Source organism: Neolamprologus brichardi, chromosome 3 (genome assembly GCF_056152115.1).
Source record: "Neolamprologus brichardi isolate AB-2024 chromosome 3, ASM5615211v1, whole genome shotgun sequence".
NCBI classification, from domain to species: domain Eukaryota; kingdom Metazoa; phylum Chordata; class Actinopteri; order Cichliformes; family Cichlidae; genus Neolamprologus; species Neolamprologus brichardi.
Window position 1 is genome coordinate 46779183 of NC_142106.1, and position 25656 is coordinate 46804838.

The window sequence follows — 25656 nt, forward strand, 5'->3', positions numbered from 1 at the left end:
AACGGGAGAGGGAGGGGGGAGAATGAAAGAAGAAGAGGCAGCTGTGCAGCAAAGACACAGAATAACTCCAGTTTTGTGTCTTTTTCATTGTAGCTGAAGTCCGGGACAAACTGTTCCTTTTCACCTCAATAAGAAACGCGTAATATTTTCTCTGAATACCAGACGGGACGGTTGGCAACTCTAATAACTTATGGACAAAATAAAGTTCAACATCATTAACTTCATAGCACCCACCCAGCTGTATAGAAACTTCGTCATGCTAGCTAGTACGCAGTACGGAAAAAGTCAGAATAACGAAAATAAACTCCACCTAAACTTGGTTTATATCTGACCCAGATAGACTGCAGGTCATAACTTCTTACCTGAAGTTCACACTTGGACCGGCGGCTGCCTCGGGTCTCTTTTCCTTCTGCGTCCCCTTTCCCTCATTCACCTGCTGGCCTCCACCACTTGCTAATGTTACAGAATCTGTGGAAGCTCCGCGATGCCGCCACACGAAGTAACGAGTAACGACCCTATCTAAATCCCAGTAACGACTAACGCGTTCCTGATTTTGGCATAATAACTAGTTACCGTGCTCGTTACCACAATAATAACGTAGTTACTGTAACGCGTTACTTAATAACGCGTTAGTCCCAACACTGGTGGTCACCATGGTGATGGCAAAAAAAAGTAAAGACACCTCTGCTCATATATCCGTCTTTTCGGCATCTTTAGAGTTGTGAAGGCAAATATTTGTCCTGCGCTGACGTAGGCGGAGGCCAATTCAATATATTGCCTTGCAACAGATGAAGCCAATATTTGCCTTTTATTAAAACTAAACCACCTACTCACTGGTTTATTCCTCCCTGACCACAGCTAATCAATAGCTTCTTCTTAGTGTCTTTTTTGGCATGAATTCTTGCTAATGCAGTTTTTTAAAGTATTAAAGGCATCAGCAGGCCATGGAATCAAGCCCAGGACCTTCTAGCAATTCTTCTATAGCTGAGGTGTGCTAGTCTGTTTTTACATGGTGAAGAAAAAGAAAGAAGCCCACAGCCACTGGAAAAACTGCATGTGGAAGATGGTGACGAGTGCAGATACTGAAATTGCTCTGCTCCAGCTAAGTGATAAGAGGAGCAGAGTTGGAGTTGGTATTGAACTGGGTATCAAGAACCGTGTGATCCTACAGGTATTCTTAATAATGGCTGCTTAATTTCTGGTATTGTTGTATCTAGGGATGGGTATCGTTTCGGTTTTATCCGATACCGGTGCCAAACCGGTACTTTTAAAATGGTGCCGGTGCTTAAACGGTGCTCAAACCGGTGCTCAAAGAATGGAGAACACAAAATTGGTCCAAAAACCTCTCATGTTCAGCTGTTATTTTGTAAAAAAGATAACAATGTTAGCCTTTTCTGCAGCTATAGGGCATATATGGTATCGTTCTTGGCTGGAAGCAGTGCTTAAACAATGGAAAAAACACAACCTTTGTCCAAAAACCTCTCATGTTTAACTGTTTTCCACTTTTTCTTTGGTCATTTTAGCCTCTTTGGCCAGGGTGAAGGGAGTATCTGCCATCAAACAAGAAGACAGCTCCATGTAGCTATGATGGTGTTTGCTAGTTCACCTTACATGCATTAATGTAATAACGTGGTTAGCCTACTCAACGTAAATTACACACGAACAACATTAAGCTACTCACGCAGAGAAGAACGGCTGCTGCTGCCATCATCATCCGTCATCATTTCTGCTACACTGGCAGGGCTAGGGGCCAGGACTCTCCTCTTCGGGTTTTTTGGGGGATGTTGCAAACTCCGGGTCCGATAACGAGCACCACACCCGCAGTAGATGTGCTCGGTGTGAGGTCTCGCAGCAAGCTATCAAATACGGCGCATTTCTCGGCTTTAAAAAAAACGCTATGCGTCGCCAGGTGTTTCATCAGATTCGAGGTGTTACCTCCTTTGCACAGTGTCACAGTATCAGCTTAAAGCACTTGTTGCAGGCTGCTGAGTTTGAATCTTTTGCTGTGAAGTACAGCCAGACTTTTGACCGCTTCGCCTTGGGCATTTTTAATCTGTAGCTCTGCTCTAAAAGAAGGTACGTACCTGGACCCGCCTACTATCCTTGGAAACGTAAAATGATTGGCTAGAATCCAAAGTGTATCACATCTCAGATAGAAAAAAAAGCACCGAAATGTGCGCTGCTTTTCAGTCTGGTTACTACCGTTTATGTCAGAACAACTAGGGATGGGTACCGGTATCCGGTGCCATGATGGCACCGGATACCGGTACCCATCCCTAGTTGTATCCCTATCCTAGTGTGTTCTGTCCTGGTGTTAAGGCAACTTGAAAGTTGTACATTATTATTTAAAGTTACAACTTTCACAAAAGACCATTCTTCTACTAAATCTATTCCAAGATTTAAATTTCTTATTCTGCCAGATGTCTGAGCAGAGATGTCTTTCCATCATCGTCTTCATCCTCATCTTTATGCCAGTACTATATACTGGTTCATGCTAAGTTCAGAGGTGCAGGTCAATCAAATGAGAACAGAAACTTGAAATAACAGTTCTTAGATATCCAGAGATGCCTCAACTTTTCAATGTAGTGCAGGCCAATGCACAGGGCAGCACTTGAGCCGGACAGCTCGACAGCTCGCAGACTGAGCCTGAAGCCAGTCATCCATTATGTTCACACTCAGTAACCACCTTCACATACAACAGTTTGACATTTCTCAAACGGACTTCACGCCCAGCGATGACACCAAACTGTCACTTCAGCTTTGGCTCCTATTAAGTCTTCTATCACTCTTTGGCTTTTAAAGTCAGAACAATAGGATGTTGTGAGGAGGAGGAGGAGGCAGAGAGATGAAGAGTGGGAGTTGGGAAGTAGAGCGATGCCAAGGTGATGTGGTGAAGACACCTCCCCAGGCAGAGCCAGGGGTACAAAGCATTGAGGAGGCGACCTGTCAGTCTGAGTGCAGAGAGAGATTGATACAGAAACCAGGTAGAAGTAGGCAGAAAGAGAGAACGGGAGCATCGGTGACTTTGAATTGAGGAGAAAGGTGAAAAAGAGACTGGAGAAGTTCTTTTTTTTTGGATTGTTGTGTTCAACAGAATCAAGATGTGCAGAAGTGGAAGATAAAGTTGGAACTTATCTGCCACTTGTTATATTTCAGTTCAGTAACCTAAAGCCCTAAAAATGCTTAGATTTGTATGAATGGGAGTTCTGAACTAAACACATAGACTCCACATACGGAGCAGCAGTTTTGTCTGAAGTGAATATTAGCTTACTCTACCTGAACCTTCCTGATATAGTGATTGCTTGTGGCGAACCAGCACGTATCATTGGTTGTGTCTACTGAAATCAACTGACTGCAGTCTAGAATTTCATTGCTACAAATGCAGCCTGTAATGAATCAAAAGAAGGACAGCAGATAGATTTGTTATTATAAATTATGAATCTTATAATGACAATGGCAACAACCAAGTCCTGATGAGTGGGCAAAGTAACATTACACTCTACTCTTTTTTGATCTTGACAAACTCCAAAAGGAAAGATTTAAGTTTTTCACAAGAAACTTGCTCTTCCTTGTGAACGGCACTGGACACCAAATTTGATCAAATTAACATTACATCCACTTTTGTTAGCTGCCCACCTCTTAATTTTGCAGTCGTGTCAAAGACACAAGTGTATGATTGTTTCGGTTCTTACCTGCATTTTAATAATATATCTGTACAGAAACGTATACAGCCGGCGATATTGCAGCAGTATCAAAAGATGAGATTTTTGTGGAAAAAACTGTGAGGAAAAAACTCCTCTGCAATGTCTTTGCTTCCAGTTTTGACTTCTTCTCTACGTCTAAGTAGGCATAACAGCAAGCATTAATAGAAGTGACTGTGGGATGAAGCAGCCAAAGTGGCAGGTAAACGGGAGTAGCTTACAGTGCTGCTCAGAAGCTAGTCAGTAAATTTCATTTGCTCGTTTATTGCGGAGCAGGTTTAGTGAGTTTAGCAGAGGATACAGGTGCATGCTGTGACAAGAAACAAATTTAGCAACACAAAGTTTAGACCACTAAACCAAAATAATGAGCTGAAAGATTATGAAAAAGCTGAAGAGCAGTAATAAATCCATAGGTAATAAGAAAACACTGAGTAGTGCAGCTATGACTTGGGATAATTAAATTAAATGTGTGAAATAAAAATCTAGGAATATATTGGCTGGATCTTAAAGCTGCACTCAAAGCTCCAGATGTGCTTTTATCAAGAAATCTCATTCCAAGCTTTCACCCCTCTACTGTATTGTACTGTACTAAACATTTAAATAAAAGGGAGAGAATTCTCTTCTCTAAATGCCCTAAGAGCACATATTCCCTTTAGCAATATGAAGGCTTAAGTTTTTGTTAGCAGAACATTTCTCTCCTGCATTTTCAAACAAACTGTGGAGCTTTGAACGAGGGTAATATCCAATTAAATCCTATTAAATGCCAAGGACAACTTACGGGTTCATTATTGAATTGGGGACCAGTTTAACGCCGACAGGTTTTCTAAAACTTTGGTTGCTAATTTATGATTTGCAGTCACAAGGAAAACAGTAAGTTTTAAAATGCACATTTAAACTCCTACAGGGAATTAGTTCATAACATATGCAACATACTTGCATAGTTTATCTATAACATAATTCTTCTACACTCCACCCTTATTTGTTATTAGACTAACATCCTGTTAACAGTGACAGAAATGTATTTGTGTCATGTTTTACAGTACACATGCATTCCCCAGACAGTGTGTGTATGTGTGCTGCTGGTTTCATGTAGAGCAGGGGGCTCTGCTGAATGGGGGAATAAATAAAAAGGCAAGTGGTGCCGCTGCAGGATGATGTGAAAAATGGTCCAATTTGTTGTAGAGCTGAAATCAATGGGAGAAGCTGAGGTACTATGCTCTGCTGCTGCAACAGCGCTTCTCCCATAGTTGCTGCCTTTTGTCTACTCTTTAGCTCTATACTCCCCTGTCATTCTCAGTGTGTTTAGCAGGATCTCTGCTAAATAGCCTTTCCTGATAAAATTCTGTACACTGGCCTTTTTCTGTTTGATTTAACCTTCCTTTTTTTTAAAAAAATGTTTTTACATTCACCTGTTTTATCACATTATTGCTGTTATAGGAATTATAATATTAATTATAATATGTAAACCATATCTGAAAAGGGAGAATGTATTAGGAATCATTCCTATTCATGAACGTGCTTATAAAACAGGCATATTTACAGCACTGTTATACAACAGATCTGTTAAGCTAGAAACAACACCCTTTGATGTCAATTTTATAAAATTAAAACAAGGCCTTTTTCTTACAATGTACAGATTTTCGACAAGATAACTGAGAAGCTAATAAATTAAATCTTTTTGCATTCGACCTGAATACACAAAACAGCAGGAATCCAAAGCAATGAGTGGTGGATTGCCATTAATGAAGCACTGTAGATGATGCGTTCCAACTGTTTAACCACAGTTGCCACTTTGCAACCCAACATCTTCCCAGCTCCATTTTATGTGCTGGGTCTTGCTTTTTGTCTGTATGCCTAATCTATTGTTTGACCTATACGGGGCTAAAACAGAGAGACACATAACCACATGATTTCACATAAACACCTACAGCCAGTCTCAAATCACCAATTAACCTGCATGTCTTTGTACTGTGGAAGTAAGCCATGGTACCCATGGTAACCTGTACATGCTGTACTTGTCAGCTGCAGGAAATCTGGAATCTGCTGGATGCTTGTGAATCATTCCCACCTTCAGTCTCAGCTGAAAATTTGTTCCATCATTTCTTCTTGAAAATATTACTCTCAGGGATTAAAAACGTTACCTCTGAATTATTATTTTATTGTTCATGACAGCAGATGCAAAGCGGATGCTGAAACATATCCAATCATTTTGGTGCATTGTAATCTTTAATTTCTTCGATCATTCTTTTGTACTTTTTCCAGCAACAGGCTTCTAGTACTGTTGCCTGTTAACTAGACTTTCAACTTCCAAGAAAAAAAAAGGCTGTAGCAAGGATCACCCTGATGAAAGTCACATGCTACAAGGTGATATAAAAATAACCCAGGCACAAAAATCACAGAGAATAGATCTAAAATGTAAAGAAGATTTTGGCTTCCAGCCAATCCGATCCTTCTGGCTGTCCAGTAGTGTACTAACTTTATCCTCCTAAGACCCGAACTCTTCCACGGCATGCATTTTTAATTTCTCTTTGATATTTGGGCTGATTGGGACCTGATGAGTGTAAAAGCAAAGAATTACCAGTTGTTGTTTTTTTACCTAATTTTTGTTTCTAAGAAAAATGAGAGCCACATATGAGGATATTTGTTTAAAATTTCGATAGAACAGTAGCAGTATAATGTCTTCGTTTCTATCGAGGTTAAACTATTAGGTAAAACAAGTAATAAACTAAATGCAGTAACCAGTTGGTAAGAGTTAATTTTGCTCCACCAACACAGACTATCAATGATTTAAATACTGAAGGTCCACAACATGGAATTTCCAACCTTTTTGCATGATAAACAAGCTGCTGAAGTGAAATGAGGTTAGAGCCAGACACTCCAATTACTCAGAATCAAGCTTTCCTTGTGCATCTTCGAGAGTCACCATTTGCTTAACTGCATCTCCTCTTCATCACAGTTTTTTGGGCCTGTGTGTACGTCTGAGTGACTTTAACCAGCTAGTAACTGAATGTACGTCTTGTTCGCCCCTGGATTCAGCATTTCATTAAAATGATTTTACATCATGTCACCTCTCAAGCGACTGCTGTGACCGCCCCCAACACTGGTAATGAGCTCCCATGATATTTTGCCATACAGGTTTTTTTTCTCTTTAAATTCAGGCTTAGGCGAGAACTGATTGGCTGCTGAAAAAAAACATACGCTTGACCTTCTCCACCCTTCTTGGTGGCTTGCTGCAGTCTGCAAAGTAATGTGAATCAAATCAAGACAAAACAGTGACCATTAGGGAAAGAGACTATTACTGTATACTGATACCCTCATTTCTGTCCCTGGGAAGAAATTAGGAATCATTGGAATGTTTTATTTAACAGAACGGGTGAGAAAATTCTGTCAGCTTAAGTTTTATGTTTGGTTTCAGGGGGGTGAACTTTATAATACCCTAGCAAACTCTTATCAGTCAAGAGTTTTATGATCGAATCTCACAAAAATGTATAACTGGCTTTAAAGTGCATCATCTGGCCCCATCTGTGCTATATTCTAAAAATGAACCATCACTACAGTCTTTGCTTTCCAACTGTGGAATAAATAAGAGCCAGTGATTCATGTTTTTAGGGAGCGATGCTAAACTCTGGCCTCAAAGGCTTCAGCTGATAACTGCAAACCAGGCTGAATGTGTTGCATTTACAGGGCCAGGATTCAGAGATAATAAACAGTTCTGTGAAACAAGACCAAATATCACAGCAGGGGAGTGAAGGTGAGCGTTTTATCAGCTACCCAGATCATCATGAGACTGCTCTGAATATGTTATTGGAGGATGAAATAAAGATAAAATATAAAGTTCTAGAGATGAAGTTGAGCATCAGACAGAAAAAAAGACGACAACAGAGCAGCAGCTGATACTCTGGCTGGCAGAGGAGTGTTGATGACAAGCAGCCTCATTACTCTCATTTAAATGTCAGTGGCTGAACCTCAGCTCATTTGTTTTGTGCCCATTTAAAATGCTGTCCCAGGGGCTCTGATCCCTTCGCCTCCGCTGCTTTAATTGAATCAGATGATAAACAGCAGAAGAGTGTTAATTTGCAAGTGTGAGTGTGTGTGGGGGTTGTTGGCAGGGAAAGATAAAGATGATGTACTGAATCTGTCTGTAAGTGTGCTCGTGTCTCTTTTGTGTTTGGGTGCAAAGTGTGTGTCTTAATACACCCCACTGCCAGTCTCACTGGCTGGTGACACAGTGTGCCAATGCAGTGAGGTCTATAAGCAGGGGTGCACATAAGTGGTCCGCAGGTGCGCATGCGCTGTCAAAATAAAAAATGCGCACCAGATAAGAAGTTGCAACGCGTGTTTGCGAACATAAGATTTTCTGGAGGAGGACAGACATTTGTTTAGAACTCTTAAAGATGTCGAAAAAGCTCCTTTAAGTCTGTGAAGGTTCTCAGTCATCCAGGTCATCGTAGTCAAAGGAGCTTGCAAAGAAAAGCGTCTGGACTTCTTTAAGTTGCTTGAAGACGTTTCACCTCTCATCCAAGAAGCTTCTTCAGTTCCTTTAAGCAATTACTTTGGTGTTCCTCCACCTCCAAAGAAATGTCAGAAGGAGTCAAAACCGCAAAAGAAGCGCGCATTCTTGGAAAAGTGGTTGCAGGAGGTGAGCTGGCTTCAAACAAGAGATGAGATGTGGTGCAGAATATGCCGTGAAAATCCCACTCTAGCGGACAAAAACAGTGCCTTGTATATGTACGCAAACGCGCGTTGCAACTTCTTATTTGGTGCGTGTTTTTTATTTTGACAGAGCATGCGCACCTACGGACCACTTGTGTGCACCCCTACGGACCACTTGTGTGCACCCCTGACTATAAGTATGTGGACATTGGTACTTTTTAATTTTTTGTAAGCCTATCTCTGCTCACCACCACAGTAGATTTGATGGATTTGTAGGCCAGGCTACACAACAAAAATTGACGATTGCAGAATTTTTCCTTGGCATAGAAAAAACTCTTTCCTACTATCTGACGAATTTTACGAATGTGATGTGATATATCGTTGTCAAAAATTTACAATCAAGAAAAGGAGAGCAGAAATCCTCTTTTGGAAGAAAAATATTTGGATAGATTAAACCATGAAGAAAGAAACGTATGGCCTGTAGGGTGGCTGTAGCTCAGGAGGTAGAGCAGGTCACCTACTAATTGGAAGGTTCAATTCAATTCAATTTTATTTATATAGCGCCAAATCACAACAAATGTCGCCTCAAGGCGCTTCATAGATACAGAGAAAAGCTATGAGCAAGCACTTTGGCGACAGTGGGAAGGAAAAACTCCCTTTTAACAGGAAGAAACCTCCGGCAGAACCAGGCTCAGGGAGGGGCGGCCATCTGCTGCGACCGGTTGGGGTGAGAGAAGGAAGACAGGATAAAAGACATGCTGTGGAAGAGAGACAGAGATTAATAACAGATACGATTCAATACAGAGAGGTCTGTTAACACATAGTGAGTGAGAAAGGTGACTGGAAAGGAAAAACTCAATGCATCATGGGAATCCCCCGGCAGCCTACATCTATTGCAGCATAACTAAGGGAGGATTCAGGGTCACCTGGTCCAGCCCTAACTATATGCTTTAGCAAAAAGGAAAGTTTTAAGCCTAATCTTAAAAGTAGAGATAGTTTGTGTTCGCTCCGTGGCTGCTCCAGTCTGCATGCCAAATATCCTTGGGCAAGATACTAACCTCAGGTTTCTCTCTGATGCATTCGTCGGAGTGTGAATGTGTGTGAATTTTAGATAGAAAGCACTTAAGCATAGAAAAAAATTTGCTTGTGTGAATGGGTGAATGAGGCATGTTGTACAAAGACTTTGAGAGTAGAAAAGCGCTCTATGCGAACCAGTCCACATGGAGAAGGACAGAACCGCTCATGACTTGTTGCATGGCAGTATCATCTGTCAGACATGGTGGAGGCTATGTAATGGCATGGGTATGTATGGCTGCCACTGGCATCTTTTTTACTGGAGACAAAACTGAGAGACCCTCAGATAAGCAGTAACTGAAGGTGGCTGCATTAAGGCCAAGCATATAACCTGAAGGGAGGAAATATGGCATTTGGTAATGTCCATTCCATCCAATTAGTTAATCCAATTACTTTAAACTAACTATGTATAAAAAGGCTGTAATTCCAAAACAGTTAATGGAAAGCTTTTGTTAAAGCACTGAACTATAGCTGAAAGTCTGCAGCTCAGTCACAAATTGGTTTATTTAAAATGCAAATGGCAAAAAGAAGAAAAACAAGTGATATCCAGTAAATGTAACATTTTCATTAGCATTTGCATGTAATTTATTAGAGTGTGAGAACATTCCACCCATTATTTTCTTTTGATGGTTTGTTTACTCACTTATGAACCTTAAGTAAACTTGTTCATCTTACTACTAATTTGGTTAATCCTTATCTGTTTGTCTGTCCATTTGTTCTTTGTCTCTCTTGATCCATTATCAACTTAGCCGGTGTATTGCTGGGTGCCGAGTCCCGAGTTTGACAGTTGTTTGGATGACTGGTTTTTAATATTTTGGCTAAAGGTTCATGTTACCAGTGTTTTCTAGGTTGCTGCTTGTTCAGCTCTCCATGCAGGAGGAGAAATGCAGTCATCTTTGGCTTTGTGAGAACACTAATGCACCACCAAGCATCTTGCTTCTCAGTTTAACCATCACAGTTTAACTTTTAAGACCAGTTGCTGGAATTTTGGTAGAAGGATGTTGTCTCATTCTTTTCTCAAGACACACACATATTGACTCATGTCCATAAACGCCTACCTGCTATACTCATCTCTTGCCTAGCTTTCATTTTTGGTCTCCATTTACTGCTACAGTATTATTAATTCTTCAATATCAATAAATATTATGCGTGACATGTTTTAAACTGGTGTCCTTGTGAGTAAATTGGATTTTTGGGAACCTCTGGCCACAAGAAATGACCCTGGAAGGGAACCAAACACTGAAGCTTTAAAAAGTGGAATTTAAAACGAAAGAATAATATCACAGTGACTGTAACTGTAACTGGATAAGTTGCAAACAGTTATTTGTCAGTTTCTGCTTCAAACATGAATGTGTTGTTCTTTTTACTAACAGAAGTATTTTGAAATGTATCTAGTTTAAGAGTTTAGTTTAATTTAGTAGGATTTTATGTGGATGCCACTAAGTACAGCGGGATGGAAACGATGACAAAGCATAACTAAACCCTCTTTGCTATAAATCAGTTATTCAAAACGGAGTGTGTAAATCACATTTGCAATACTATTAAGTGTCAGTCGAAATAGCAAGCACATTGCAAATCAGGAACACTGCCAACCGCTCAGGGTTGTGTCACATATGCCTTCTGGCGAGGAGGAGAAATGTCATTCTGACATGCACATCACACCGCTGGAGACACTTGTCAAGAAAATGTCTTTTGCAAATTTTACTGTGCCTTGAAGTTTCAAGCGCCCCAGGTGTAAAACTGAATACCTACTTTTATAAAACAAATGTTTAATAGTAGTAAGTTAGATAATCCTTGTCCCTTTATTGTAACAGATTAAAGGGCCAGTTTGACCCCTTGTTCTCTTGTGTTATGTCCTGCAATAGAGAAGGGCTGTAGGAAAATGTAGATCTGATTTAGCCTGCTACACTTTCACTTTTGAACATTTTTCTATCTAAATGAAGTTGAATTTAGTTATCCTCGCACATGTCCAGATTTTATTGTGAAAGGCTGAATTATCACTTTCCATGGCCTTACCATTTTGCAGGAGTTTCTGCTGCAAATGAGAAAAAAAAATCATAATTTGAAAAATACTCTGATTCACTTTGCCCAACATGATCACCTGCTATGTGAGTGCAGCTGGCATGAACAAAGCAGCAGGCAATTTGTGTGAGATGTGATCTCCTTCAAACCCTGTTTGTTTACGCTCATTTAATTCTGTATCGCTCCGTCGGTCTCTAGCCCCATCGCCATGTTTTATTGATGATAGGAATAAATAAGCAAATTAATAATGAAACAAAAGTATGCTTCTTTTTTTTTAATGCGTCGGTGCACTGAGACCTCGTGCTTCTTGTGTGAACGTGTATGTTGGAGGGGTAATGGGATATGCTGTGTGAACAAGAATGGAACGATGACAGCATATTGAATGGAGATGAATGTATGCTATGAGGATGACTGGCAGTGCTAACAACAGAGCAAAGCGAGACAGCCCTCTGATCCTCTGCACCTCATAGCTCAAACACAAGCTGCTCCCTGACAGCCACACAAATCAATAATTCAAAGCAATCAGCTCCCACACGTTTCATATTCCTTTTAATTGCCTCCTATTGTTGATTTTAAATAGACCAAAAAAGGTTCATTGAAGAAATTCAAATATTTCCCAATCTGTGGATAAAGTTTTTTGGGAACTCTTTACTGATATTTAGTCAGAACAATATCAGAATTGGCTTAGTCATGTATTGCTTATTGTATTGTATTGTAAAGTGTTTAAGATTTGGCAATTTAATGCTGTCTTCAGTGTAACTCATGTCCTGTGCATAGGATTATATGGTATCGTCTATTATGAAAACCCACTTTTTAATAGGGCTGTTCGATATAACGATATATATCGGATGGCGATATAAAAACATCTATCGTTTCATTTTACGCTATCGTTTGTTTCGTGGTGTCGCAAAATAAACTGTTGACGGCAATATTTTTTCACTATTTTGATGATCACTGTAGTGGCTATATTAATTTCTTAAAGTTCTCTCTTTCTCTTATATTTAATATAACCACACTACAGACAGACAAGCGACTGTTTTTATGCGTTGTGGTTAGCAACAACGACGGTAACATAATCGCCTGTCCGCTTGTTTATGTTCCACATAAACCTTTCACAATAAAGCTCAAGATCCTGTTGAGACTTTTCAAAATAAACTGAATCACGTGAAAGAGCAGATTATTTACGGATGAGAAGTAAAAAAAGAGCCGCCAGGTGCTAAAAAATAAACCTTAGACTCAAACGTTAGAACAGACTTTCCCCCGCAGCACGCCGTGTAATAAATACTCAAAGAAAACGGCAGCCTTTACAACTTATGTCTAAAAATGTATCGTTTCATGCATCGGTTAAAACACTCGACTCCAGGTACATGACGCCCAGCTGGAAACACTTCCCGCAAGTCGCGCTGCCAGAATTTACAGAAAATGTTACATTTTTGTGATTTATATCGTTGTCGGACGATAGAATTCTTATATCGGGATATGAGATTTTGGTCATATCGCACAGCCCTACTTTTAAAGTCTATCAACTCAAGTTTAGATTAGTAGAAGTTGCACTTGTTACTCATGATTAGAAATATGAGTGGGATAAAATAATTATTCTTATTTTATTAATGTACATTTATGATCGAGCAGAGCGAGTGCGTCCGCTGTAAGGACTGTTACTCTGCCTGCAGTGAGCTCTGTTGTCAGATGGCGGCAGTGTACAATGTGTTGGGTTGGTCTACGGGCTGCTCTTGCTTGTGTTGTTGTTGGTCTGTGAGCCAGGAGGAAGAAGGAGGGTGAAGTTAGAACATACAAAGAGCTGAAGTGAAACCAGTGTTACAAATAATGAAAAGTGTGAATGTATTCACTGTCTGTCCTTTTAATGCTGTATTTTCTTGTCTTTTAAGTTTTTTTTGCTGTTCGCCTGTTTGGTGAATTCCACTATAACTTCCTGCTCTTTTCCAACCCACTTATCAACCAATCAACATTAGGCAGTCATATACATCATCTGCTTCGAGTAACGTGCAGTCAGGATCTTAGAGGACTTGCACAGCAGTGCATCTGACATGGGTGAAAACACCTCCATCCCCTCTGTCCGACTGAAAAGTGTACACAGAAAAACACATTCGCAAGATTATTAATCCCACTTAAAGCTCCAGTTCCCGCACTGGTCAGTAAATTATGAGCATAATCCAACCAGGCAAGCTGTGAACTCCACAAAGACTGATTAGAAGAAGGACCACTGCAGAGAGTGGCCTGTAGCTCCTAAATGGCCCTCTCCGCTTGGCTGTTGGTCTGTTTAGGGAACCCAGACCAACGACACTTAACCACCAACCAGCTTACTAAGACTTCTCCCCACACCCAGTCAACTGGAAGCCTTGTTTTGTGCAGGTAGAACAAGCAGACACGTACTCCTGGACATCTTTGCAATATCAAGGCAAAGCGTTGATTCAACGCCTCAAAAGCTTGTTGAGCTGAGGGACACCACTGAAAAGGAACCTTAGGAGAGGTCAGTTGGGTCAAAGGTAAAGCCACTCAGCTGAAATCCCAAATAAACTGTTGGTAGGAGTCTCCGAACCCCAGGAACATTTGGAGCTGTAATAGCTCAAATTCAGAGAGTAGAAGGGGAAGAGTATATTTTTATGGTAATATTGTTGAGAATTTATTTAGGGATGAAGTGACTTTCTTTTTCTTCGGCTCCAAAAGGCAACGTGGAGGGATAAATTAGCATTGGTAGAAGTGGCTAGGGGAATCCGTAATGCACTCCTCCACAGCCTCTCCTTTAGGCTTGGGGGGTTTGATCCTTTATCAAACACACAGTGGAACTTTGCCAAAAACTCCTCATAAGATAGCTCAGGGTCCAACCGCTTCGCCCCACTAGAGATCCCTCCCTCAATAACTCAGTCATAAAGGAGTTTTTAGCACAGTTAGTTGAATAGCTCGGACTTTGTCGTTGGAAAACAAGAGCACATTGAGTGAAAAAACCTCCGCTTTTACACTCTCATACTGGGTCCTAGCGACGGCGAAGGAGGAAGTGGGCAGACAGCGTGGCGGTCAAGTAAATAGGCGGAGGTAGAACCTGGGTGACATAAGGATTATGGAAAATAAGCATATCTTTGATTTTGTCAACATGTTGTACCACTGACGCCTGTTCCTTTGACATGTGCGGAAGCATTTTCGCATTCCGATCCAGTTGCTCTCCTTGAAGTGACACCACGCGCTGAAAAGTCCCCACAGATAGGCGGGGTTGTCACTAACTCAAGTCACTCAACAATCCAGGGTCAACTGAAGCTCAGCCGCAGGTGATTAACTGCAAGTGTGTGTGGGAACTCTCCTGGGATGCCAGCATAGGCATAAAGATGAGAATACATGTCCATGCACACACACACACATACACAAGAAGAGGGAGAGACGGGGGCTCTGGACGGAGGGAGAACAAACACAAAACGGCCAATCACGACACAGTTACTGTCAGATTAGCTAACTAGTCTGTTTTTTCCACCTGCCTTTAATCATGTAGGAAATTTGTCACCAGGAGCACCCCAACTTTATAGTGATATAATGAAGAAGCTTAAATAGATGAGTGATTCTGTCACGTCTGGTGTGGCAGACGTGTGGAGTTTGTAGGAAGGACCCAAAAGGCGGCAGCTCTGGTGCAGGTGAGTATTTATTTACAGGAGTGGGTACAAACAGCAATGGTGGGTGAACATGAAACTGGAAAACCTAAACTGGGTAAAACTAACAAAACAAACCAGAAACGAAGATGCAGGGAGGTACGGCGAAATACACAGAGAGACGGACGGAGAGACGCAGGAAGACCGAGGGGAACAACACAGACGAACCAGCAACTACTATGACAGAAGACACAACTTAAATACACTCAGAGAACACAGGGAGATTACACACCGGTGGGGGACACAGCTGGGAGTGATTAACGTGACGAGACTAGGGAGGCAAACTGAAAACACTCACATAAGACGCAGACTTTCGCAATAAAACAGGAACTTACACATGAAAGGACACAGACTAAGAAATGCGGACTAAACACAGGAATACATGAGCAGAACAGAGTAAACACTAAACAGAGGAAGAACAGAACCAACAATCACACTAATGGAAAACACAAAACGCTGGGTTAAAAAGACCCAGGACCGTGACAGATTCCATCAGTTAAATAACAGGCGTAAGCTTCTGATAATATCTGAGAAGAGGGATGAAATACCTATTAAAACTGTTTTTAAAAAAGTATCATTAAATGTTCATTACTTTAGCTATGGCAGTTTTTTATGATCTGGTTTATCTGTTGTTTAGGAGAAATTAACTGCCTTACTACAAAAAGTGCAGTGGCTTAACCTCTAAAGCCCCGAGGCTATTATTTGAAAATTTAGTCAATAACAGCTGAAAAACTGTGAGGCTAAAAGGAACAGTCTTGGAAATGATAAGAAATACTGAAACAGAATATAATTATCCTCATCACCAATCTTTTTGATAACCTTTAGGGAAACTGGATATCTTTACTCAGCTGTAAAATAAAGAGTAAATAATAGCTTTGCACTGTAACAATGAGTCAGTGACACTGATGTTATGCTATTGAACCTGTTCTGAAAATTCTCAGTAAATGAAGCACAACAAATGCTACACCCATTTTAATCATGGTGTTACTGGGAAGTCTGTTCAGTGAACATGTCGCAGCTTGGCAAATTGAAAAATAGCTTTATAATAGTTTTAATATATATATATAATAGTTTTCATAACTGAAGACAGTTTCTGGGGAATGACAGTGAGGGATATTTGTAAAACTAAAATTATGAAAATTTTAAACCCCCACAAGATACACAGGGGTACCAGTAGAAAATGTTTCATGTGTTTAATCAGAATGCTCTCTTGATTATGGAATCACGTATTTTAAGGCTCTGGGAGCTGGTCTGCTCAATAGCAATACGAGGCACGTGACTCAATGATTAATTAGCTTACTTTCAGTGTAGATGTGCTCATGTCAGAGTAATCCTTGGCTGTCTTCAGACAGACTGCCTGTTTTGCATTGGTGAACGCATTTGTTGACTTAACGAGTAAATTCAGCAACTGAACATTTTGCTGACTTACACTCTGCAGTACAGGCTGCACAGTGCATTGGCCTCCAGAACATGTATTAACTTAAAGGCACTGTGATCAGGAATATGAATCAGTTTCTGCATGCTAAATGCTTTTTACTATAAGTTTGACAAGAGTTGGTGTTGCTGTGCGCTCAGTGCCAGATATACTGTATGTACCTCAGATAACCATATTGAAAATATTGTCTGTCTCTAACTATTATCACCGAGAGAAGGAAAACCCTTGTAAAAAGGATTCTGGAAATTATTTGGAAATCATTTTTAACATGTGCAGCCACTCTTGTTAAAAATATCTTTTGGACTTACCTATGCTGCAGTTCACACAGATTTGCTGCATTTATTTTTCACATCAAGCTCGATTTTTTTTTTTTCAAATTTGTCAGATCATTTTTTGGATTAAATAGATTTAGCCAATCAGATGACTGGCAACAATCATGCTCATAGCTCAAAATGTGCACTGGTATTAAATATCCAAATAGTAACATATTTCTGCTTATCTTAGACACACCATTTCTCCCTTTTTTTATGCCAAGAAACATCAGGACCCACTCGTCATTGCTTGTCAACTTGTCTGCTTCATTCTTTTCAATGTTTTTTGAGGGCAAAAAATGCAACACTTATACATGACAAGTTCAGATTCGTGCGTTCGCTTGGTATGTAATGGCCTTTGCACAGAGAAGCTTTAATCCAGCTATTTCTCTTCAGAAAGTCTGTTGGATTAAATAAACGTCTTGATTTAAACAGAATGCCTGATTACTAAAGGTGTGTATCTTTATACAGACTTCTCTGCCAAATATAGCGCTCGTGCTTTGTTCTATTTTGATGTAAATTTCTACAGAATTTAAAAAAAATTGTGTTTAAAGTAAACTCACTGATAACTAGTGCTCTCTGTGGTGTCTTTCTGGCTTTCTTATTGTTCTTTGGCTGTCTCTAGTGGAAGTGTTGGGTCACTTGAGGTTCATGTAACTTTACAATGTGTGAAAAACAACAAGTGTCACGTAAAAAGAGGAGACCGTTGATTAGGGCTATCAACCGGCCTTGCTGCAAATAAACAATGTGCTGCTGTCTTTGTCCAGACTTCAGTCCCTGCTGGTTTGCAGCATTGAAACAACTTCCACCAGCACACAGCTCAGCAGCACAAAGTTCCACTTTGATATTCTTCCAGGACTTTATTTTCTTTGCTGGAAAACAAGTTCTCTCAGGCAGAGATACCCACCGGAGCACTGTGCATGTTTTTGCTTTGTTTATTCCACTGTGCATAACACATTATAAATCTTACTTAGGCAAGCAACAGAGTATTTATGTGTGTGGCACATCATTCCCTTTCTACATAATATCACTGGTACACCCCAAAGACTCATTCTCAATTCTGGCTCTATCAAATCAATCAGCTTTTTTTTTTTTATCAGAAACACCAAATGCCTCTAAGGATATTTTTTAAATGCCTTTAGCACTGATAGCTTCTCTAGGGCTCATCTCGTGGTCGGCGAGGCTTTGCAAACAACGCATAGTGTTAATGTTTGTTCATTTAGTAACTGCTTTTGTTGTCTGATCACCAAAGGCAGTAAAGTGGGAAAACCCAACGGTGCAGCGTGTAATCTGAGTTTAACGACACGTGAACAACTACAAGAGATCCCCGATGCCCCTTTTTCAATTAAGACACCAGTGAGCTGTCTCCCTAATAGACCACTTTTATTACAGACCTCTGATTCTGTGTCCACACATACATTTTTATGCCTTCATACTGGTTTACACATAAAACACTGTACGACAATTGTAGTTTTAATAATGAGTTCTATACAGCCAAGCAATTCAGGCAAGCACCTGGTAAAAATCCAAGATCATAAACTAACAATGCAAAACAAAAGTGATTCGGCAAAAGCAATTTGCATGAGGTTGCAAGAGATTCAAAGGTCACATTGGGTCCCTGGGGCACCCTAAATGCAGGAACGTGTGAATAGGATCACTAACATATTGAAGTTTGGTTTAGAAATGCAATGTATCGCATCAACACAAATATTATTTCACCAGACCTATTTGGACGTGTTAATAACAGTAGTTCCTCCAGAGGTCACTTGAGGCCTCCATCTACCCTACTATGTTAAAAGGCTAAAGAACATTAAAAAATTTGTCTAAAATCTGGTGCAAACAGTTGTCTGATTTACCAGCTTGTAGCCAGTAGCTAGCATTTTAGTAGAATAATTGGATAAATAATATGGTGGTACAGGCTGGCAAAGAAGTTTGTGTTTCAGTTTTGGTGAATGAAATCTAGTACTTAGTACTTTTCAATAGATATCCATTAACATCCATTAACCCTTGCTGCTAGTGCATGTATCTTGCTAACCAAGTTGCCAGCATTAGCTGAGAAATAAGCACTCCTTATTTTGTGTAAATATTTTGGCCAAAAAGCACAACATAGCAGTCAGTGACGGGAATAACGACGTTGCAAGTGGTAAATGGTAAATGGCCTGTATTTGTATAGCGCTTTATTTAGTCCCTAAGGACCCCAAAGCGCTTTACACGTTCAGTCATCCACCCATTCACACACGTGAATGTGTGTGTTACTAACGGCGTTACTTTTTTCAGTAACGAGAAATCTAACTAATTACTATTTCCATCGTTACAACGCCATTACGTTACTAACAAGAAAATGCGGTACGGTCACGTTACTATTTTTCAACAAACAGACGGCTGAAGCTGTGTTCAGCTTACTTGCATCTTATATCAGTTGCATGGAAATAGCTGTCTACGTAAGTAATCTGGGCACTACAGCGTTTAGCAGCTGCGAGCGCTCCCGCGGACAGCAATCACTTTCTCCCTGATGATCACTTTTTGGCATAACACCTGGAGCTATGGGGCAAAACAATCGCATGAGTGCTGCTGTTTGACTGAGGAACACTAAAGTAGTCGTGGTAAGCCAATCACATGACCCCTACAAGATGACAAAGCAACAAGGTGATGTATACCAGTTTTTAAATTGTGTTGATAGGCCACGTAAAAACCAGAGCCATGATAATCAATATATATATATATATATATACGCGTGTTTGTTCCTGAATAATTTCGTCATATATAGTGGACAGAAATTATTTCTTTGGAGTGGCACACATAATTTTTGTGGCATCGTACTGAATGTAGAACACCTGATTGTTATGTAAATAGTTTGAAATGGTTATAAAAGAAGGGTAAAAGGTAAATGGGTGCAAATAATTTTGTTGTTTGCAAAACTTGTGCACATGATTTTTAAAATTGTTTATATTTGCATTTAAAGTTATGAAATATGAATCAATAAACATGTTTGTGGTTGTTGCAATAAAAAATGTAACTTTTTCTACTTGGAGTTTTTTGACTGATTTTAGATAAATTGTGTTAATGTATGTCAAAATGAAAGCATAACTGTAAATTCAGACACGCGAGGTTGTGCTGAAAAGAATGATACCAAACAAGGCAAAGTAAATAGTTTTTAAAGGTGAAATGTAGAAGTCAAATCAAAAGTAGTTAAAAATGGCTAATTATACCCTGGACCCACATCACGCAATAGTTACTTTTCAAGTAATTAATTACTTTTAGAGTCTTGTAACTCAGTTACTAACTCAGTTACTTTTTTGAAGAAGTAACTAGTAACTATAATTACTTTTTCAAAGTAACTTGCCCAACACTGATAGCTGCAGCCAAAATACTAATTAACAAATATCTAAAGTAAAAATAGCTAACATACTGTCTGCTTCCTTTGCACACAAGACAACGGCTGACAGTCATAGAAGAACCATGGAAAAATCTTTATATGGTTTTTTATATATATATATATATATATATATATATATATATGCCTTCTTGTTCCAGTAGCCCACTTGTCGTCAGGGTGCCCTGGTTCCTCAACACCTGACGCGGACCTTGTTGATCCGGGCAACGTTCAAGCCGGCATGCCTTCATATTTATCTGTCTCGCTCATGTCTGCGGTACGCTCGCTTAGCATAGGGGGTCTAGCCTTAGGACCCTTACTGGATACAGACGCCCCAGGCAGGAATCGAACTTGCGATCCTCTGTTCCAAAGGCGTGTAGTCTAACCACTACGCTATCCAGCTGCTATAATGGAGGGTGAAGGTAACGGTGGTCCCCGTTGAAATCGCAGCACTAGGTGCGGTGACTCCCAAGCTAGGCGAGTGGCTCCAGCAGATCCCGGGAACAACATCGGAGATCTCTGTTCAGAAGAGCGCAGTCCTGGAAACAGCTAAGATACTGCGCAGGACCCTCAAGCTCCCAGGCCTCTGGTAGAGGACCCGAGCTTGGAAAATAAGATAAATGGTAAAGTTTCACAAAATGCCATTTTTGTCTTATTATCTTCCTCCTACACTCAGGAATTCCTTCACCTAAACTGCACAAATAAAGAAACTTGCCACACTGTAAACCACTACATTTCCTGCCTGTTTGCTGTATTGACTCATAACAAGCAATAATATATAGTGCACTTTAAAGCATGTAGAACATTCATCATTAGAGATTCTGCAGTGATGTACCGTACACACATAAAATATGTCTTCCAGCAGGGGTGCTTTGAATCGCACACGTAACCGGTCATGACTCTTTCGCCCTTTGATGCGAGTAATACGTTTCTGTCCCTCAGTTCATCCTACATGCCTCCTCCATGTTAATTGATGTGAGCTTCTTTACCTCTCACTGCTCTGGGCCTTCCCCTGTTTGGGAAAAACTAGCAGGGGGTCGATTTAATGATGCTGACTTATGTGTATGCATGGCTGTGTGCACGTGTGTGTGTGGTGTCTGTACTTTGCAGAAGGACAAGCTTGGACGCAAGCTTTATTTTTCTGCTCCCACCTCTGCTCTGTATCCTCTAGGCAGTGGGGTGGGGTTGTTTCTACAAGTTAAGCACATGTTGTCATGAACAAGCTCATATTATAGATAATATTCTTGACTTTCCAATCAGTGTGACCCACAAAGTCCCTGCAGTATAATGTTAGCACTTTATAATACAATATTCTACTGACCAACGTTACCCGTTTTCTTGCAAGGCTGCATTTTTTTTTTTTTTTACCTAAACTTTGTGGGTGCTTGAATAACTCATCGCTGTAATTTCATACACTCCCAAAGGAAGAATGCAATAGGAAATTGCTATTAGAATACGGTCAGAGTATCCTATTTCTTAAAGTTGGTGTCCTTTCACATAAACACATTGTTAATGGCTGTAATATATGCGACTGCTGTTGACATAAGTTCTGTGTCTGTGTCATTATAAGAATTTAACCATAAAGAACATACTTATGTAAGACACACTGAAAGCACCTGACCTCTGATACAGCTCTTTCCAGTCTGTCTAGTTAGTCCTCTATTCAGGTTTAATGGGATAGAGCATAGACTATATATAAAAGATGGACGTTGAGTCTGAAGACTGAAGCCAGTGTGCAGTTTGCTTATGCCTACATTCTTTCTAATGAGGGGTAACTCATCTAGATGCAAATAGAAATACAGTTGTATGTAAGTCTATTGTAAAACAGCACTTGACTCACTTGATGTTTTACCTTTTTATGACATTTTTTGATAGGAATTAGCTCATTTGAGTTTATGTTGTAAATTAATCACCACTTTTTGTCCAGAAGGGGAATTAAACATAAACTCTGCTGACAAGTTGTCAACTATTGAGGTGCAGTGTCCATGACACATGGTCCACTGTTGTAGGCATAACGTTTGAGTTCAAAACAACCAAATACTGGCAGCGACAATGCTTAAGATTAAGGCTTCACAAGTCTTTGCTAATCAAGGAGCTTCACCTTCAGAAAGAGCAACTTATTACCAGGTTGAAAATAAGTGTTTCACTGCAATTTTTTAGATTATATCTTTCCAGATTAAAGTTTTAAATGAGCTGTGCACCCAGCATTGTGAACCTGTGGAATAATAATGTCGGTCAGTCTCTCTATATGCTTGTATATCACTTTCTTTTTCTTGTGCGAGGTCAGTCAGAGTTTATATCTGAGCACTAATGGAGAGGTGTGAAAGAGAGAGAGAAAAAGAGGGGGAGTAACTTATCAGAGGCTAATGAGGCTTCATTAACTGTAGCTAATTGGTGCTTTAACCTCTGGCTGCGGCTGTCACGATGCTTCTCTTTGCCAGCAGGAAGACTCATGGGAATCAGGGCAAAGCAGATGTTCTGTCCTCTGACGTACATCTTGACCTTGCCTTCTTCACTGACACTTAAAAAAAACACCCATTTATTCCTTGTCAGTTTGACAGACACATGTTAAACCAGCTTAATTCCTCTGAGTCAGTGTCAAAATTTAGGGAAAGGTGATCAGAGGTGAGCTAGAGAGAAAGGAAATGAGAAGGAAAGAGAAGCAGGTGAAAAAAGGCAGAAAGAGGGGGAGAGTGGAGAATGTTGCGAGGTTTTGGGTTTACATCATAATGACAGCCGGCCTTTGTGCTCCCATGTGAGGCAAACTCTTTATCAAAAGCAACTGAGGATTCTGGCTTCAATTTGGGGTGTCTGTTATTCAGGCTGGAGGACAATAAGCAGAGCTGGTTTGGTAGATTGTTTGGGGGATTGATAAATGAGTTGCTGAGCCACAGAAACATCCAACATGAAATTAACTTATCTTCTTGTTCTCTGTGCAAACAAAAGGTTGAATAACCTATGTAAATCTTAAGAAACATTACTTTCCTTCAAGAAAATTTTTGAATCCTCAACTTTTGTATTCAGAAATTGGTTTTTATTGACCCTCTGTTGGTATACATATACACTATCGGTCAAAAGTTTTAGAACACCCCAATTTTTCCAGTTATTTATTGCAATTCAAGTCATTCAAGTCCAGTGAATAGCTTGAAATGGTACAAAGGTATTGATTGATTCCATGATTTCTTTTTTTAACTCCAATTGCTTATTTGTACTATGCTTTCATTTCAGAGTGCAATGAGACAATAAACTGCATCATTTTCAATAAAGAACTTGAAAAATTGGGGTGTTCTAAAACATTTGACCGGTAGTGTATATAAAGTCGAGGGCTCTAGAGTGCAACCAATTTGGTCGCAAATGCGACCAAATTTTTTGATGGTGCGACTAAAAAAAATCCTTGGTCGCACCGGTGCAACCAACTGTTCTCGGTCTCGGCAACTCTGAAAGTCTCTGTATGGTCAACAACTGACACACATCATGCCCCTATGGTGTGTCCCAATCAGAGATAGTCAGGGGCGGGACCTCTATGATTGGCTGTGGTCCTGTAGTTGTCCCTTAGTCCTTTGTGTATACGTTTGAAAGTGCAGGTGGAAGAGAGAGGTGAGCTTGAATAAAGCTATATTGATTCATTAACTCCTGAATCGACTTTTAAATATAAATGTTTTTTGCCAGAAACACCAGAATCTCAGGTTAAAGCTCACAAAACTATTTCAGCAACCACCAAACAGTAAATGAGAGCAGGTAAACGGATTCCACAAAGACGTAAACACAGAGTGCAGACCCACCGCGCTTTTTGTTTACGTCTTTTTTGTGCTAGATTCTGATTTGCAGGTTTTTTCTCTCCAACCAAAATTCACTGAACCAGCAGCAAAAGAAGATCCAAACTACGCTTCATATTTGATCAATGTCGTCATTTATTCCGCCTTACTTTAGCTGTTTTGCTTCCACCACGATAAAAATCACACTTCATGCACAGCTCTCTCTCTCTCTCTCTCTGTCTACTTCAAGAACAGTTTCCCATCTCAAAACTGTTTTCGGCATTATTCATTCGCTTATTACCCACCAGTCTACCGTTGTTTAGAGCGCTGTCGGCCGCTGTCTTTTTTTTTTTTTTAAACTTAAATGTCCTCGGACAATGCTGGTGAGTAGCCTAGGCCTGACAGAAGTGGATGTAGCTCTGGGTAATTAGAAAAGATGAACTATTGATAAATATTTTGTTAAGTTAAGGCCTGATCCGTCTGAAATGATCAATCTCTGAACGCTGAAAAAGCACAGTGTATCCAGAAAACACTTTGTCTACAATGTTGCCAAAGAGTGCCAACGCACTTTAAGCACAAGCACTTTTTCAGTAACTTATCTTTCTTGTAGAAATGTGCTCCAAATAAAGAACTTTCTGCTGACAAGATTGTTAGTTAATCATTTACAAATCAATATTGTCTGTATAGACAGCAATCCCCCCCCCCCCCAAAAAAAAGTGCACATATAAAACTGCGGTGTTAAGCGATGCGGCTGAAAAGTTTGGGGCGCACCAATGCAACCGTGGCAGAAAGAAAGTTAGTCTAGAGCAGCAGTCTCCAATCTTTTTTGCGCCACGGACCGGTTTATGCTCGACAATATTTTCGCAGACCGGCCTTTAATGTGTCGTGGATAAATACAACAAAATAAAACTAGTACCGGTACCGAAAAAAAGAAGATTTATTCATAACACACGTGAAAAGACCAAGGAAAACAGAGTAAACGATAAAAACGATAACAAAATAACGCGGAAAACCGATAAAAACCCTGAAAACCATACATTTCACACCTGAGCCTCAACTCTCGCAGCCCGGAACCAAACGACTCACGGACCGGTACCGGTCCGAGGCCCGGGGATTGCGGACCGCTGGTCTAGAGCCCTGAAGTCAAAGCAGTACTTTGTATGTTTGAAATATGAAGTAGCATATTCATTCTCTTAAATCATGACACAACAGACCCTAAATTAATTCAGTATCGTTTTGCTGTTTGAGGCTCATTTGGTCTGTATGGCCGGTAATCAAGTGTTGATGTTAGATATTGCTGTTAATTATTTTAGCTGTGTAGCTCGTACAACTAAACTTTTCACTGTGTTTCTTAAAAAATCAAATAAAATGTCCCTTCTTGCTGAATAAACAAGTGAATCAGCAGCTTGTGCATAAGCAGACATTTGCTGTTGGTACAGCAGCTCAGCGCTCCACTAACTAAACAGAACTGCAGCTCGTTAGCCACCATTCATTTGAAAATCCATTTTGCTGGGCGACCACATTTGCTTAATTTAATTCACAGTATTTAGACTGTAATGATGTCTGACTGTCTGCACTGTTGTAAACATCATTGGCAAACAATGCATGATTACAAAGCTTTGCTTTCATATTATGAATATGTAAATGTTATGAATGTGGCTGTGTGTGTGTGTGTG

At 40.1% G+C, this 25656-nt stretch overlaps 1 protein-coding gene across 5 annotated transcripts in view; it reads left to right on the forward strand.

Moving 5' to 3' along the window:
- sorcs2 (sortilin-related VPS10 domain containing receptor 2) overlaps positions 1-25656 on the forward strand; it is a 375253-nt gene that overhangs the window by 177740 nt on the left and 171857 nt on the right. The gene's annotated exons all lie outside the window — the stretch shown is intronic.